Genomic DNA, 13,165 nt, shown 5'->3' with positions numbered 1-13,165 from the left:
TTTTAAAAGTCATGTTTGACTTAATGCTTTTCTGTATCGTTTCTGGGAGGCTTAGAAGTCAAATTGCACTGTTGGAAATAGTTTATTTTGATGCAAATTTGCATTATAATATTTATTTTCATTTTTCCTGTAGTATATAAAAATTAGTGTATCTCAAAAATAAAACTATGAAGACACTCAAAATAAATTTCTCGTGGTTGGAAACTATTTTGTGCAACTTTTTTGTATTTACAGTTTTGAGGGATAAGCCTCTTAAATTTCTCTAACTAGAAATATATGTGAAAAAAAAAAAAACGATTTTAAAAAATTTTTGTAGTTTATTGCACTTTTTTGCAATTTATGTAGTTACTATGGACTTAATGCATACATATTATTAAAATTTGGGCTATAACGGTTGTATTGATGTATAGCAACTTGAAATGCTCCCACAAATGGCACTACAGCATGTAAAATGTAAAGATAAGTTCTGGCGGACATGGTTCTATGGTAGGTCTTAAAGGGTTAAATAGCCTGTGGCAAATATATTAGTGTTGTCTTCTCACTATACATACTTTATTTTCTCTTTCATAAAGTTAAAAGTATTTAAAAAAAATGTTATTTTTCGCAAAGAAACTCCGTCTTGTGGTTTTGCGACATGGTGCTGCTTTACGTGCACCTGGATTTGCGACATGCTTTACGGTAACTCAAAACAAAGACTGCACCCTCTCCACTCGCTGTTTACAGACTGCATACTTTCCAGATGACCACAGGTCAGGTGGTATATCGTGATATATATATCGTAATCGTGATATAAAATAACATGACAAGAAACAACAGACGACCTGACACCGAACAAAGGAGGACAGAGGACTTAAGTACACAGAAAGATGTTGGGGGTGTCCAAATTCATACGCTGCATCCTCCTGAGGCCGCACTGGTAGGCCGATTACGTCACAGTGACGCGACAAAGGCTGTCCAAATTCGTAGACTCCTCCAAATGCAACTGACATATGCATCCTCCTTTTCCCCGAATGTGAAGGATGGGTCGGGTGTATATTTCGTGGCCCACCATATCCCAGAGTTCATACCACGGCCCAGCCAATTCCAGTTTCTAACTGTGGGCGCTACTAAGTTTTAATATTACTCATATTACTCTTTCTGGGTCACAAAATAAAGTTTAAGATATTTTCAGGTGAGAATGTAGCTGTGTAAACTTCAAATATCTGCTCAGTTTATCAAGATATCACATATTTGCAAAAGTCCTCCGACGTTTTCAGAGACGTCTGTTACACACCAGATCGATGGTAGCCAGGGCGATAACAGCGAACTCCCCGCACATCGTTTTCAAACCCCCCACGGTTGTGGGATTCGATCACAGGCTAAGGCTACGTTCACACTGCAGGTCTTAATGCTCAATTCCGATTTTTTGATTAAATCCGATTTTTTTGTCTGCTTGTTCACACTACACATAAAATGCGACATCAAACGCTCTCCAGTGTGAACGCTCAAAGCGGCCCGCATGCGCAAAAGAAGATGTCACACACAACTCGCTCTGTTTAGACCCAGAGCAAACAATATTGTTTGACTGATTGCCCTTAATATAAAGACTTCGGACTTTATGTTTCCAAATTTTTGCTTTAAGTTATTTTGTTATTTACATAATAATGCAAATAACCTAATAATGATCCTTTTTGCTGTTTTAGAGGAGCGGTGCTTCAAAGGATAGTTGCAGATTTCTGTCAGAATTTGCAGAAAATACAGTAAAAATAAAATGTTCACATTTCTCCAACGTGGTCTTCCCAACAGTTTCACCGGATGGCAAGAAATCGTTCACGATGTCCTATCGGGCGCTTCTCCGGCGCTGATAATTGGCGTCTGTCTTGTGTCAGTGACGTAAAAGACGGATTTAATGCGACTTGACCGTTCACACAGCAGTCGCTTTCTAAAACATCGGATATGTATCGGATTCAGTACCACATACGAAAGTGACCCAGATCGGATTTGAAAATATCGGATTTGTGCCGTTCACACTGTCATACCATGATCGGATATGGGTCGCATAGGGTCAAAAAAATCGGATTTGATGCGCTTTCGCCTGCAGTGTGAACGTAGCCTAAATCAAGTTTCTAATGAGTCTATAAATGGAGACCATGTTTCATTTCTTCATGTCCAAGACAGGAGAGGGAGCTGCATCAGACTAATTATCACTTGGATTAGGACTGTTGTGAAGAGGCTGTATCCTTAATGAACCACACCAATGATCAAGAAAGCATATTTCAGAAGATGAAGGAGACTTTTGAATACAGACATCGTCATCCACAACCCATATGAATCGCACAACACGCATTCCATGTTTCCAAGATTTCTTGACATAAAAGGCTTGGTATGTGTTTATGTCTTTCTTTGAAACTTTGCAGCTGTTGTACACAATGTGATCATCTTAAAAATTTATGTAAATGGCTCTGTAGTGGTTCGAGAAGCAGAGAGCCTTACAAACACCACTGAGCTCCAGAGTTTGCTGAGGTCTGCCAGAAATCAGACTGGTCAATCATTGGTCTGTCAGCCAGGTAATAGTATTTTATTCATCAGGTCACTGACCATACTTAGTGTCTTAACCCAAACTAAAGGTAAATGTCTCAGGGGGGAGAAAAGGAGGACACAGCCAGTCTTAACTTTTTTTTTTTTTGTCTGACTTCTTTCAGAGTGGGACAGTGACATGGCATGTTTCCTGCTGCTGCTATTACATATCCTAGCATCTCAACCTGCTAAAACGAAAACACAGATCAGTGCTGCTTATCTGTGCAATCTGTACTTACATCAAAGCTTTAATGCTTGGAAATCAGGACTGCTGACCTTGGGCAATTCACTAAGTGTCTGTATCATCAATTTCACCACAATGTTTTAGCCCCCCCCCCCCCCCCCCAAAAAAAACCAAAACAAAAAAATCACAGTTTCTCTGGAAAGAGGTTACAAGAATTGAAATGTGTCCCAAATATCTGTATCCCATCAGAGGCTAGTTTCGTAAAGGAGATTGGTAGTAGCTGCTCCACCGTAGGAAGACCTCCAGCACACAACGAACACCACACTCACTTAACATAAACACATTTATTAAAACAACTGTCTTTCCACTTAGCGTTCCCAAAAAAACAAAACGAATCTTTTCAAGGTCCTTTGGCCACAAAACAAACAAACAAACAAACACCTGAGCTCAGGAAAGGTAAAGTGCAACGTTGGGGCCCTCCAATTTTTTCCCAGTGCTCTCCTGGAACAGTGTAGTATCCAGTAACAGCATCCAGCAAGCAGAAGCATCCACCTGCAGCAACGACCATCTACCAGGCAGGATGGTTCAGCACAGTCATCAGATGAGGAACATCATAAAGCGGTTCATCCAGTAGGAACAGGATACCAAAGGAAAAACCAGCCTACACACACCAGGATGCTGGAGCATTAACCAAAGCATGTTCATGACTTCCAGTATCACTAACTCAGTGTCAATGTCACTAACAGCTCATCTAGCAGTCTTAACATCATAAAAAATACAGGCTTGTTCATGTAAAAAAATAAAATAAAACAAACGCTGTTCAACTTTCTTAGGCATAAAAACATCAACTCTGTAATTGACCTTGTACCAGCCGCCATATTAAGACAGTAACCAGGCTTGCTTAGCTGCTAGCTTGCTAACAGTCAGCTATCCAGCCTGCTAATAACTTCATTCACACATTCTATAACATTTAGCTTTCTTCCTCAACAAAAAACATCACAGCAATTGATTTGACACCTGGCTGCAGCATAATAAGGGACAATATTCAATGTGAACATGCGCTGCAAGCTAACTCACAAGAGCAGTTCGTGGAATGGTGAATGCTTGATTCAGCTCAGCTTCAAGTGCATACCGCTACATGACTCTAACAACACATTAAAACATTAGTTTCAAGTACAAATGTTTCGTAAACCTATTTACAGTGACTCGGGTTAAATGTACCCAAGTTTCCAGGTTGCAGAGGCCAAGAGAACAGCATACATCTCACCACATCGATGGGAGGAAAAAAGAAATTCTAGAGCTGGACTAGACCTATCCGGTCTTTGAGTGATGACGTGATGAATCCTGCTTCCGGGTCCAAACTACTCTGTGTTTATTAAAGCTGTTGTGTTTTTAACATGTTGTAATGCTTTGCATCTTATTCTATCTAATCTTAACAAGGCCCTAAAAAGAGTCAGTGATCACTGTCAGAATCTCTCTAGTTTTTATTACCACTTTTGATTTTAAAGCTCAGTTTTTAAAACCTTTTGATTTAACTATAGCCCAGCCCATGCAGCAGTAAATAATGACTGACCATGTATTGTGGATGGATTATCTCAGTTGTTCTCCTGACTGAAGTTTGGTCCTTTTATAGGATCCTGCCATGCAACTGCATTTGTCCCTAACCATCAGGAACTCTCGCTTCAACTTTTATCAAATGGAAAAAACTTCAACGTGTTCATCCTCCTGCTTCACTGTGCTCATGTGTTTATGTCATGCTTACCACAGCTGTGTAACTAGCCACCACGTAGCACATCATTATATACCAGCGAGCCCAACTTCAGTAACCCTACAAATGTCACTACTGTTTAATTTTCTGTCTTCATTTATGTCGGAAGCGATAGAGCTGTACATTTTAATTTTTTCAGATCTCTCTCAGTCAGAACATGGTATATTATTTTTGGGTGAAAACTAGCGAGCAAACTCCCTGCTAACTTAAATTTAATAAATTCTGTTTTCATGGATGCCAGGATTTTAAACTTAATTGTTACACCTGCTAGAGCAGCCACACTAATCATTTTATTAAAGATGAAAGAATTTAGACAGCTTGTAACTCTCAGTGATGCAGCAATGATCGTTTGACCTTGGGTCTTGAAGCATGATTTGGACCCGAACATGGCTAATGACGTCAGACTTAAAGACCGGATGCTCACCGCACTGTGAGGCATTCAATGACTGCCAAATGATCAGAAGTCTCATACTTCAGAAAACCTGGGTTACACTTGCACTCAGCATTTTTGCCTACAGAACAGTAGGGAGCCTAATGGTAAAGAGCCATGTTCTTCAGAGCAAGCTGAAAGACAAATACTTGATAGCTTTAAATACCATTAATTACTTTTTGGACACCGATCACTTTTTGGCACAACATCGGCTCTGATAGCAGTGTTAGCACATGGAAAAACTATACTTTAATGCAAAAGTCCATTATAAATAGTCTGAATAGTCATTATGAATTTCAGTTATTATTTTTTATAAAGTGGTGAATTAATATTTTTTAAAGCATAGAAAACCACAAAGATTGGCAAAAAAAAAGAACATGAAACAGTAAAATTAAATGAGAAAAATAATTTTTTTTAAATGTGATAATTAGAGGATATTTCTTTTGAATAAATAAAATTGGTTTTAGGTGACACTGGGAGTCATGGTGATGAGGATGGCGTGTTTGAGCAACAGATCTAAAAAGCAGAAGGCAAAATTGGAATTCAGGTTTCACATTTCAGCGCAAACAGGAGCTTTTTCCCACTAGTGCTGTGAAAACTCGGATTTTCCGAACACTTCAAGAAACGCAGGAATTCCAAAATGACTTCTACCGACTTAGATCACTAGATGCACCTGCTCTCCCTTTTCATTGAGCGTGTGAAAGATCAACGCTATGGTAAGTACAGCAGGTACTTACCATAGCGTTACCATATACATCAGGTATGATATAATATGTCAGACTGCTGCTTGAAACAGTGTGTGCCTGTAATAAGGAGGTGTGAGGTTTCTCACCTAAATGTAGCTGCTTTATTCTCAACAGATTGTTGCTCAACTAATATGAAAATATTAGTCCTTAATGTGAATGCGTATTAAAACCTCAATGAGAGTCCATGCAGCCCTACACCACATGAAAACTTTTACCATCTACCACGTGAAAAATGTGAAGGCTTTCATAAACAATGAGTTCTGCTGGGAGCTTCTTAGTGTTTGTGTGTGGAATAACATATGATGATGTAAAGCCATGTCTTGACAATTTAAATTCAGGCTTTAATTTGTGTGATCACATGATTAATGTAGACGCACGCTTTGTTTTCTCGTAGCTGAGCTGGTGAGTCCAACCATTTCACGTCAGATGGTCGTCATTAACTTGAGGAACCGTCAACTGGCCAACAGCCATCTGGACTCCATGTCCCACCTGGTCCTCACTCTTTACCATAACCTGGTGACGGGGTCCAAGGACTTTCCTCACATACTGTTTAAAGGATTGTTCCACCGGGACCAGGTGACCACACCATTTGTCCATATGAGGCTGAGCCAGAGAGAAAACACCACTCCTTCTCCTCCTACGGACTCACCAGCTGCGATGATGATGCCGCCTGTGGGCTCCAGTTCTCATCCACGCTTCCTGACACCAGTTCTTCCAGAGAAAGCGGATCTTGCTGTGCTGAAGGCAGACCGGAGGAACTGTGTCTGCACCCTGACTGTCGACGGCCTCCCCGTCACCAGAGTCATCTCCACTGTTTACCGAACAGTGGACACTGAGATGACGAACCGCTGGAGAGTAACAGACTACAGCGCAGACGGCAGAGTTCTCATGTCGGTGCTCTGCTGTTTTCTGAAGACGTCGGCAAAGGGTGCTAAGAGGAAGGCTCCGGAGGAAGAGAACAGCATCCGGAGCCCGACTCCACTGAGGAAGCGCTTCAGAATTTAATATACAGTGAAGCATGTCGAACACCAGCAAGCCTGAACAAAGTGGTAAGTAGTAAATAGTGTTTGAGGTTGTTTCTAAAATTCTGTCCTACAATACTGAAAATCGTCAAGGTTTTAACTTTTATTCTTTCTTTTCTGCCTCTTGTTTCTAAAAGTCAGGAAAAAGAGTCACGCTGCGAAGAAACACCACACAGAAGATTTTCCCTCATTAAAATGGTAAATATATTCATCTTGTTATGACGTTTGCTCACAATAACCAGGAGTGTTCCTGTTGTTCTGACGTGATTCACTCTCATTTGGTGTTATTTGTTCCAAAGACAACTGAGGGTCTTCAGAGCAGCGTGAACAGCAGTGATCTCAGAGCAAGAGAGTCCTCGAGCCTTTGTGGTTCCCTCCAGGTACTCCAGCTTCTTCCCACAGTCCAGAGCGATGCAGTTAGGTTGAATGTGAGTGTGAATGGTTGTCTGTTTCTCTGCGTTAGACTGGCCACCTGTCCAGGTTTTGCCCCACCTCTGGCTCCATAACAGCTGGGATGGCTCCAACCTTGAATCGGAAAAGCAGAAGAAATGGACGGATGGAAGGAAGGATGATCCAAAGAGAAACATGAAAGGCCCTCTCACCAAAACAAGATAAGAATGCATTTTACGTATGAATGAAGAAATGTTGAAACTAGGGCTGCCACAAAGGATTATTTTGATAGTCGACTAGTCATCAATTATTTTTGCAATTAGTCGACAGCTTATTGCACCAGCATGCATCTGCTCTTATATAACTATCATTAGCTTACAACATGAAGTGTTTAAGAGAACAGCATGCTCCTAATCAGATTGATGGGAGGAAAAGAAAATTCTAGTTTTCTAGAGTTTGACTAGGTGGCTGCTATGCTCACAGAACTGGGATGCTTTCAATGACCATGTAACCAACATAACCAAGGTAGGGGACATGCTGTTCACCTGCTCCCTCAAGCAATGCTTCAATTGGCTGAATGGGGAGATGTGCAAGTTTATCTCTGAAACAATTGGGACATTGTAGTGACTTGTGAACCACAATCTATCAGACCGGGTGGCAAGCGAGATTTGGAATCAAAATCTTGAACCATTGTCTGGGTTTTTATTTTGCTCTGAAGATGAATGCTTTGGTCAAATGGGGCGGGATTGATGCTGGTCTCAGCTCCTGGGCGTCCCACAACAAGAGCTGCTACAAGTTTAAAGTAAAAGGTTCAGTAACCTGTTGGGCTTGCTTGGAGCCTTTCTTGCTTTTCCTTTAACTCAGCATTTTTCTGACAGACTAGTGTCTGGTTAGGTTCATTCAGACATCGAGCAGCAATATGGTTATCTTCACCACATCTAAAGCTGAACCAGGTTTTTGGCAGACAGGGAACCTTAACAGGTCTCCTGGAACTGCTATTTCTTGCCATTATGTAGTCTTTGCCATCACTGTTATTCTCTTTAGGACATTTCTGGTTCTGAGCGAGTTTTCTAAGTTGCTTAGACAACTCATCTGTCTTATTTTGAAGTTTAACATTTCCTTGTTGTCTCTGTTTTAACGCTGCACTAAGCTCACTGTCAACAGGAGGATTCTTGGACTTTTGCTTAGTTTCTCTACTTGCTTTGCAAGCTCACCCACTCTCCTTTCAAGCTGAGATGCCTCGCTCTGTTTTTTACTCTGTACTGGAACAGGCTAATCATCATAGGAGGGTACATTAAAAATGGAGTAGGAATGTACAGCTGGCTTTTGTAGAACCAAGATATTTTTTCATCCTGTCTAGCTTTGCAAATCTAGCACCCTCCTCAGTTCTCAACACGAGGAGTATTTCTGAAAATGCTGGTGGACTGTTCTTTTTGTTCTCTAGCTGGAGAGCTATGATGAGACTCATGCCATCAGCCTCTATTGAACTGTCTGAGCAGGTGTTTCAACAGAGACTCCCCCTCTAGAAATAACTCGAGTAAGGAGGCTATGGAGTCTGTTCAAATATGCTGAGGGCTTTTCTCCGCTATTCTGATTGGAGCTGAGAAAGGTTGCAAAAAACTCTTCTCTGTTATTTACAACACTAAAAGCAGAATCAAGCTGCCTAATATAAGCTCTGGGTGGTGAGCTCAAACCAAACAACATCTGTCGCTGGACTAAGCAAACTTTCAAGAGTTTTCCTAACCTAAAGGAGGAATCACTGAGGAGAAGATCCACTTGTATACCGCTTCCTTAGCAACATCTGAAATGGTTTTAACAAACAAACCAACAGCAGGATTCTTGGGGCTAGGCTAGTCACCAAAGATCTTGGTTGATTTTGGGAATGGCTTGATCAGACAAATATTCTACCAGGACTCTACCCTCTGGCTGGTTTGGTTCATCAGGAATTCAAACTATCCGAGAAACTTCACCATTAACTGAAAAAACACTAGCACTGTCATCATCTGTTTAAATCCTTTCAATTCCAGTCACAAAAAGTGAGCATTAGCCATCTACATTAAAGCGGTTGAGAAAAATGAAAAGGTGGGTGTTGTGAGGTGGAAAGTCAAGGTGCTACTATCGTCCAATCTCCTGGCTGGCACTCCACTTCTAACGCAATCTGTACTTACACCAAAGCTTTAATGCTTGGAAATCAGGACTTAATCCAGCATTTTAGTTATTTTCATTGGTTACACCCAGGCAAAAAAATGTGTTCTCGTTTGATCCCAAGATGATTGTTCACTGCAGTTTACGTTTACGTGACCATGCGTTTGCAGGTTTTAGAACGCATTTAAATTGTTATCATAGTACTTCTGGACATGTTACATGTAACATTCAAAATCCACATCAGTCGGATATTACTGAACATGGATCCCAGTTTAAATTAATTTGGGAGGTGCAATATAATTCAAAGAGAAACAAATCATCTGCTTTATATGAGCAATCTCCAGTAAATAACACTTTCATTTATGTACGTCTTTTTAAAACATTAGATTTGATTTTCAAAAATGCAGAATTTTCATGTCACATGAATAAACCAGCTACTGTATGTGTGAGGATTTTTGTGATGACAGATGCTACAGACATCAACCATTATTCTCAAATGGCACCCTCCAAATTTAAGTTTATGATGATGACTGAAACATCAAATCACCCTGGGGTCTAAACAAGGCCTTCAGAAACTTGGCTGTCTGGATGTGTGCAATTTACCAACAAGTCTGAATTCCTCATTGATGAACATCCATCTCATTTTTTGTTTCATTCCCAAGATGAAAAGAAACATGACATTGACAAAATACTCACTCCATTTCTTGATGATGTTAGGTATTAGAAAACAGTGGTTTCAGTAAGTATCATTGACTGAACAACTTGCCTATGGCATGATTGCACAAGTAAGTAACTGGTGATAATTGAGGTTTGAACTCAGTTCTTGGTTATGTTGAATTGTTCTCTGCAAGCTACGACTGTAGAATGCGTTTTGCTGACAAAGTATTTAGTCAGAAGGTGCTTCATTTCAACTGAAAACATACCCCAGTGTGTTTATGGATCAATTTTGGCTTCATGGCTAAAAAGAATCGTCCAACAAACAAAAAATTCTTTTGTTTTGGCTTTGGTCTTAATGCCAGTCAAATGCTGTGGCTCATTCGGACTATTCTTGGTGATGTTGTCCCTAATGGCTCCAACCATGAATTAGATAAGCAGAAGGAAATAGATAGATGGATCGAAGGATGATCCAAAAATAAACATTAAAGGCCCTCTCACCAGCTCTCATTTATTAAATTTGTCTTTACTAAACGATTTCTGGTGTGTATTTGCATTGATACTCAGACAACAGCTCACATGTCCTCTTTCTGTTTGTGCTGGAAGATTCAGGCAAACACATATTACATATATAGATTGTTATGATATGACTCAGTTTCACATTAATTGCTGATGAGGTCCAGTTTAATAGTATTGCTAGTGTCTAATGAAATGAATTGAACACATGTGATTTTGGGGTCCAGCAAAGTGAATATTGTTCACTGTGGATAAAATACATGGAAAGGTTTAATGAGTCATATTTCACTACAAAGATGATGTGATTAAAGGTTCTCATACATGTCGGTCAGAGGTTTTCCATCCTGGATGTTAAATGTTGTTCAGTGTTTACACATATCTGCACATTTCTAACAGCTCATTTCACAGGTCATCAGTCTGCTGACTGCATATGCAGAGTTTTATCATCATGTGTTTATGGCAGACAAACATAATTATGAATTCTTGTTTTGGTTCCATTCAGTCACTGAACATCAGGTGTCTGCTTGACCTGAGCTGTGAGAACTACAGTGAGTTCCTTTTTTTCTGTAGCTTAGTATTAATAAACCAGGTCGTAGGTGGGCACCTGCATCCCTGTCTATGGACAGATCATTTCTGACCAATTGCAGAGCTGCCTGGTTTTACACAGAGAAATCACTTGTTGTCAGGAGTGATGAAAGTGTTGAAGCACTCTGTGTCACAGGAGAAGTCATTCATGATGAGAACTGTGGATGACAAATCACACGATTGGATCCTAGTTCAAAGTACGCTTTCTTGAGTCCTACAAGAACATAAAGTACAATTAAAATCCACAAAAAGAAAAACTCACTAGCTGAGATGATTTTGGAAAATAATTCAGATTGTAAGTCTGAAAATATCTTTACTTCTTTTAGCATGCAGTTAGCAAAGGTGAAACTCAGTAACCTGTTGGGCTTGGAGCCTTTCTTGCTTTTCCTTTAACTCAGCATTTTTCTGACAGACTAGTGTCTGGTTAGGTTCATTCAGACATCGAGCAGCAATATGGTTATCTTCACCACATCTAAAGCTGCACCACGCTTTTGGCAGACAAGGAACCTTAGCATGCAGTTAGCAAAGGTGAAACTTTTCAACACGGGGATGGAGATTTTTTTTTTTAAAGCTTGAAATAACTGGGATGCTGGCTGTCATTTAAGTTTTTTATTTTATTTTATTTTATTTTATTTTATTTTAAAAAAGTTAAGAAGAATATTTTATGTTTAACGGTGAAAATAATGGACTGTTGTTCATGTGTTTTGAAAGGAAAGATGGAAATGGAACGACTGAAAGTGGTGAAAGTGTGGCCTGGTGTTGACTTACACTTATTCAAAGTGATGAAGTACCAACAGATACTAAAAGTCACAGTCAAAGTCACATCAACTGCTTTATTATTTCTAGTTTTAAATAAAGTGTAAGAGCAATGTGCAACAACAAAGTGCCATGAAAAATAAAAATACAGTTAAAATCCCTTGAATTAAACAGTCCCTGGTTAATACGTTTTAAGTTCTAACTACTAAATATAATAAAAAAATATATCAGAGAAATACTTCAGTATTGTAAATTCATAGAGGCAGGTGAAATAAGGGAACAAGATGTATAATTCCAAAGTTGAATAATCTGTTCAGAAAACTACGTAAACATGTATAAACACTTTGGTAAAAATAGGAAGAACTACATTTGAAAATGAATGATTGGAATCCAAGCATTTGACTTTTTTGTTTGTCCTCAATACTCCATCCTCTTCTCAACACATTTGTTTTCCAGCTTTTCTAGAGGGAAAATCATTTATTACATCACTGCAAGAAATCTGGTGGCCAACTTTGTTGTTAACACTAATTACTGCCAGTCCACTCAGTCTTTCCTGTGCCGTGGAAGGTCTGTGGTAGTTTTTTTTAATTGATCTATTTTTGGAAAAGCTCACAGTGCAGTGAACCTGTGTTGACGCAGTCCTCCGGGTCAACGTAGATGAACTTTACAACACAAATGAACCAAAGATCGAAAAACAAACATCAAGAAAAAAAAAAGCTGCCATATCTGATGTCATATTATACTTGAACATTATCGAAACCCTTACTCCAGTTTTTTTTTCTCTTTTTTTTGCGGTTTATTGTAAGGAAAAGAAGTCTGCCAGTGGAACAATTGAAAGTGACTTGAGAATTATCTAGTCTTGTCATGTGGTTATATGGTCCTTAAGTCAATCTTGATTCAACCTGCTCCTTACATGCCTTTACATTTCGTACTGTACACCTGGTTGCACACATTATCGGTTGAGCTCTGAGCACTGAGCAGAGAGGCAGTATGAGTCACTACACCAACAATGCTGTGTTTACATAATATTGTGGGCTTTTTTAATAAAACTTTTATAATATATGAATTATCTCTAAGACTGGCAAAACTTATTATTGTTGTTGTTGTTATCATAAATTAAAAAAAATGTTAAACGTCACCACTGGGGGGCCCCCAAAGCAATTAATTTTTTTTTTTAAAAGTTCATTTATTATTTTTTATTATTAATTATTTATTGCACTGTGAGTGATGATTCATGTATCATATAAAAAACAATTATAAAAAACACGTAATATTGTAACATATGACACGAAGTTTCTCATTTTTAAGTTGTCGGGCCCAATTCATTGATCACCAGCATGAACTCTAACATTTGTTGTGAATTTCTCCCCCCAAATCTCACAAACCTCTTTTCAGTCTTTCAGTACGTTCTTT

This window comes from Oreochromis niloticus, linkage group LG12 (assembly GCF_001858045.2).
Source record: "Oreochromis niloticus isolate F11D_XX linkage group LG12, O_niloticus_UMD_NMBU, whole genome shotgun sequence".
Classification (NCBI taxonomy): domain Eukaryota; kingdom Metazoa; phylum Chordata; class Actinopteri; order Cichliformes; family Cichlidae; genus Oreochromis; species Oreochromis niloticus.
This window is presented reverse-complemented; position numbering follows the sequence as displayed.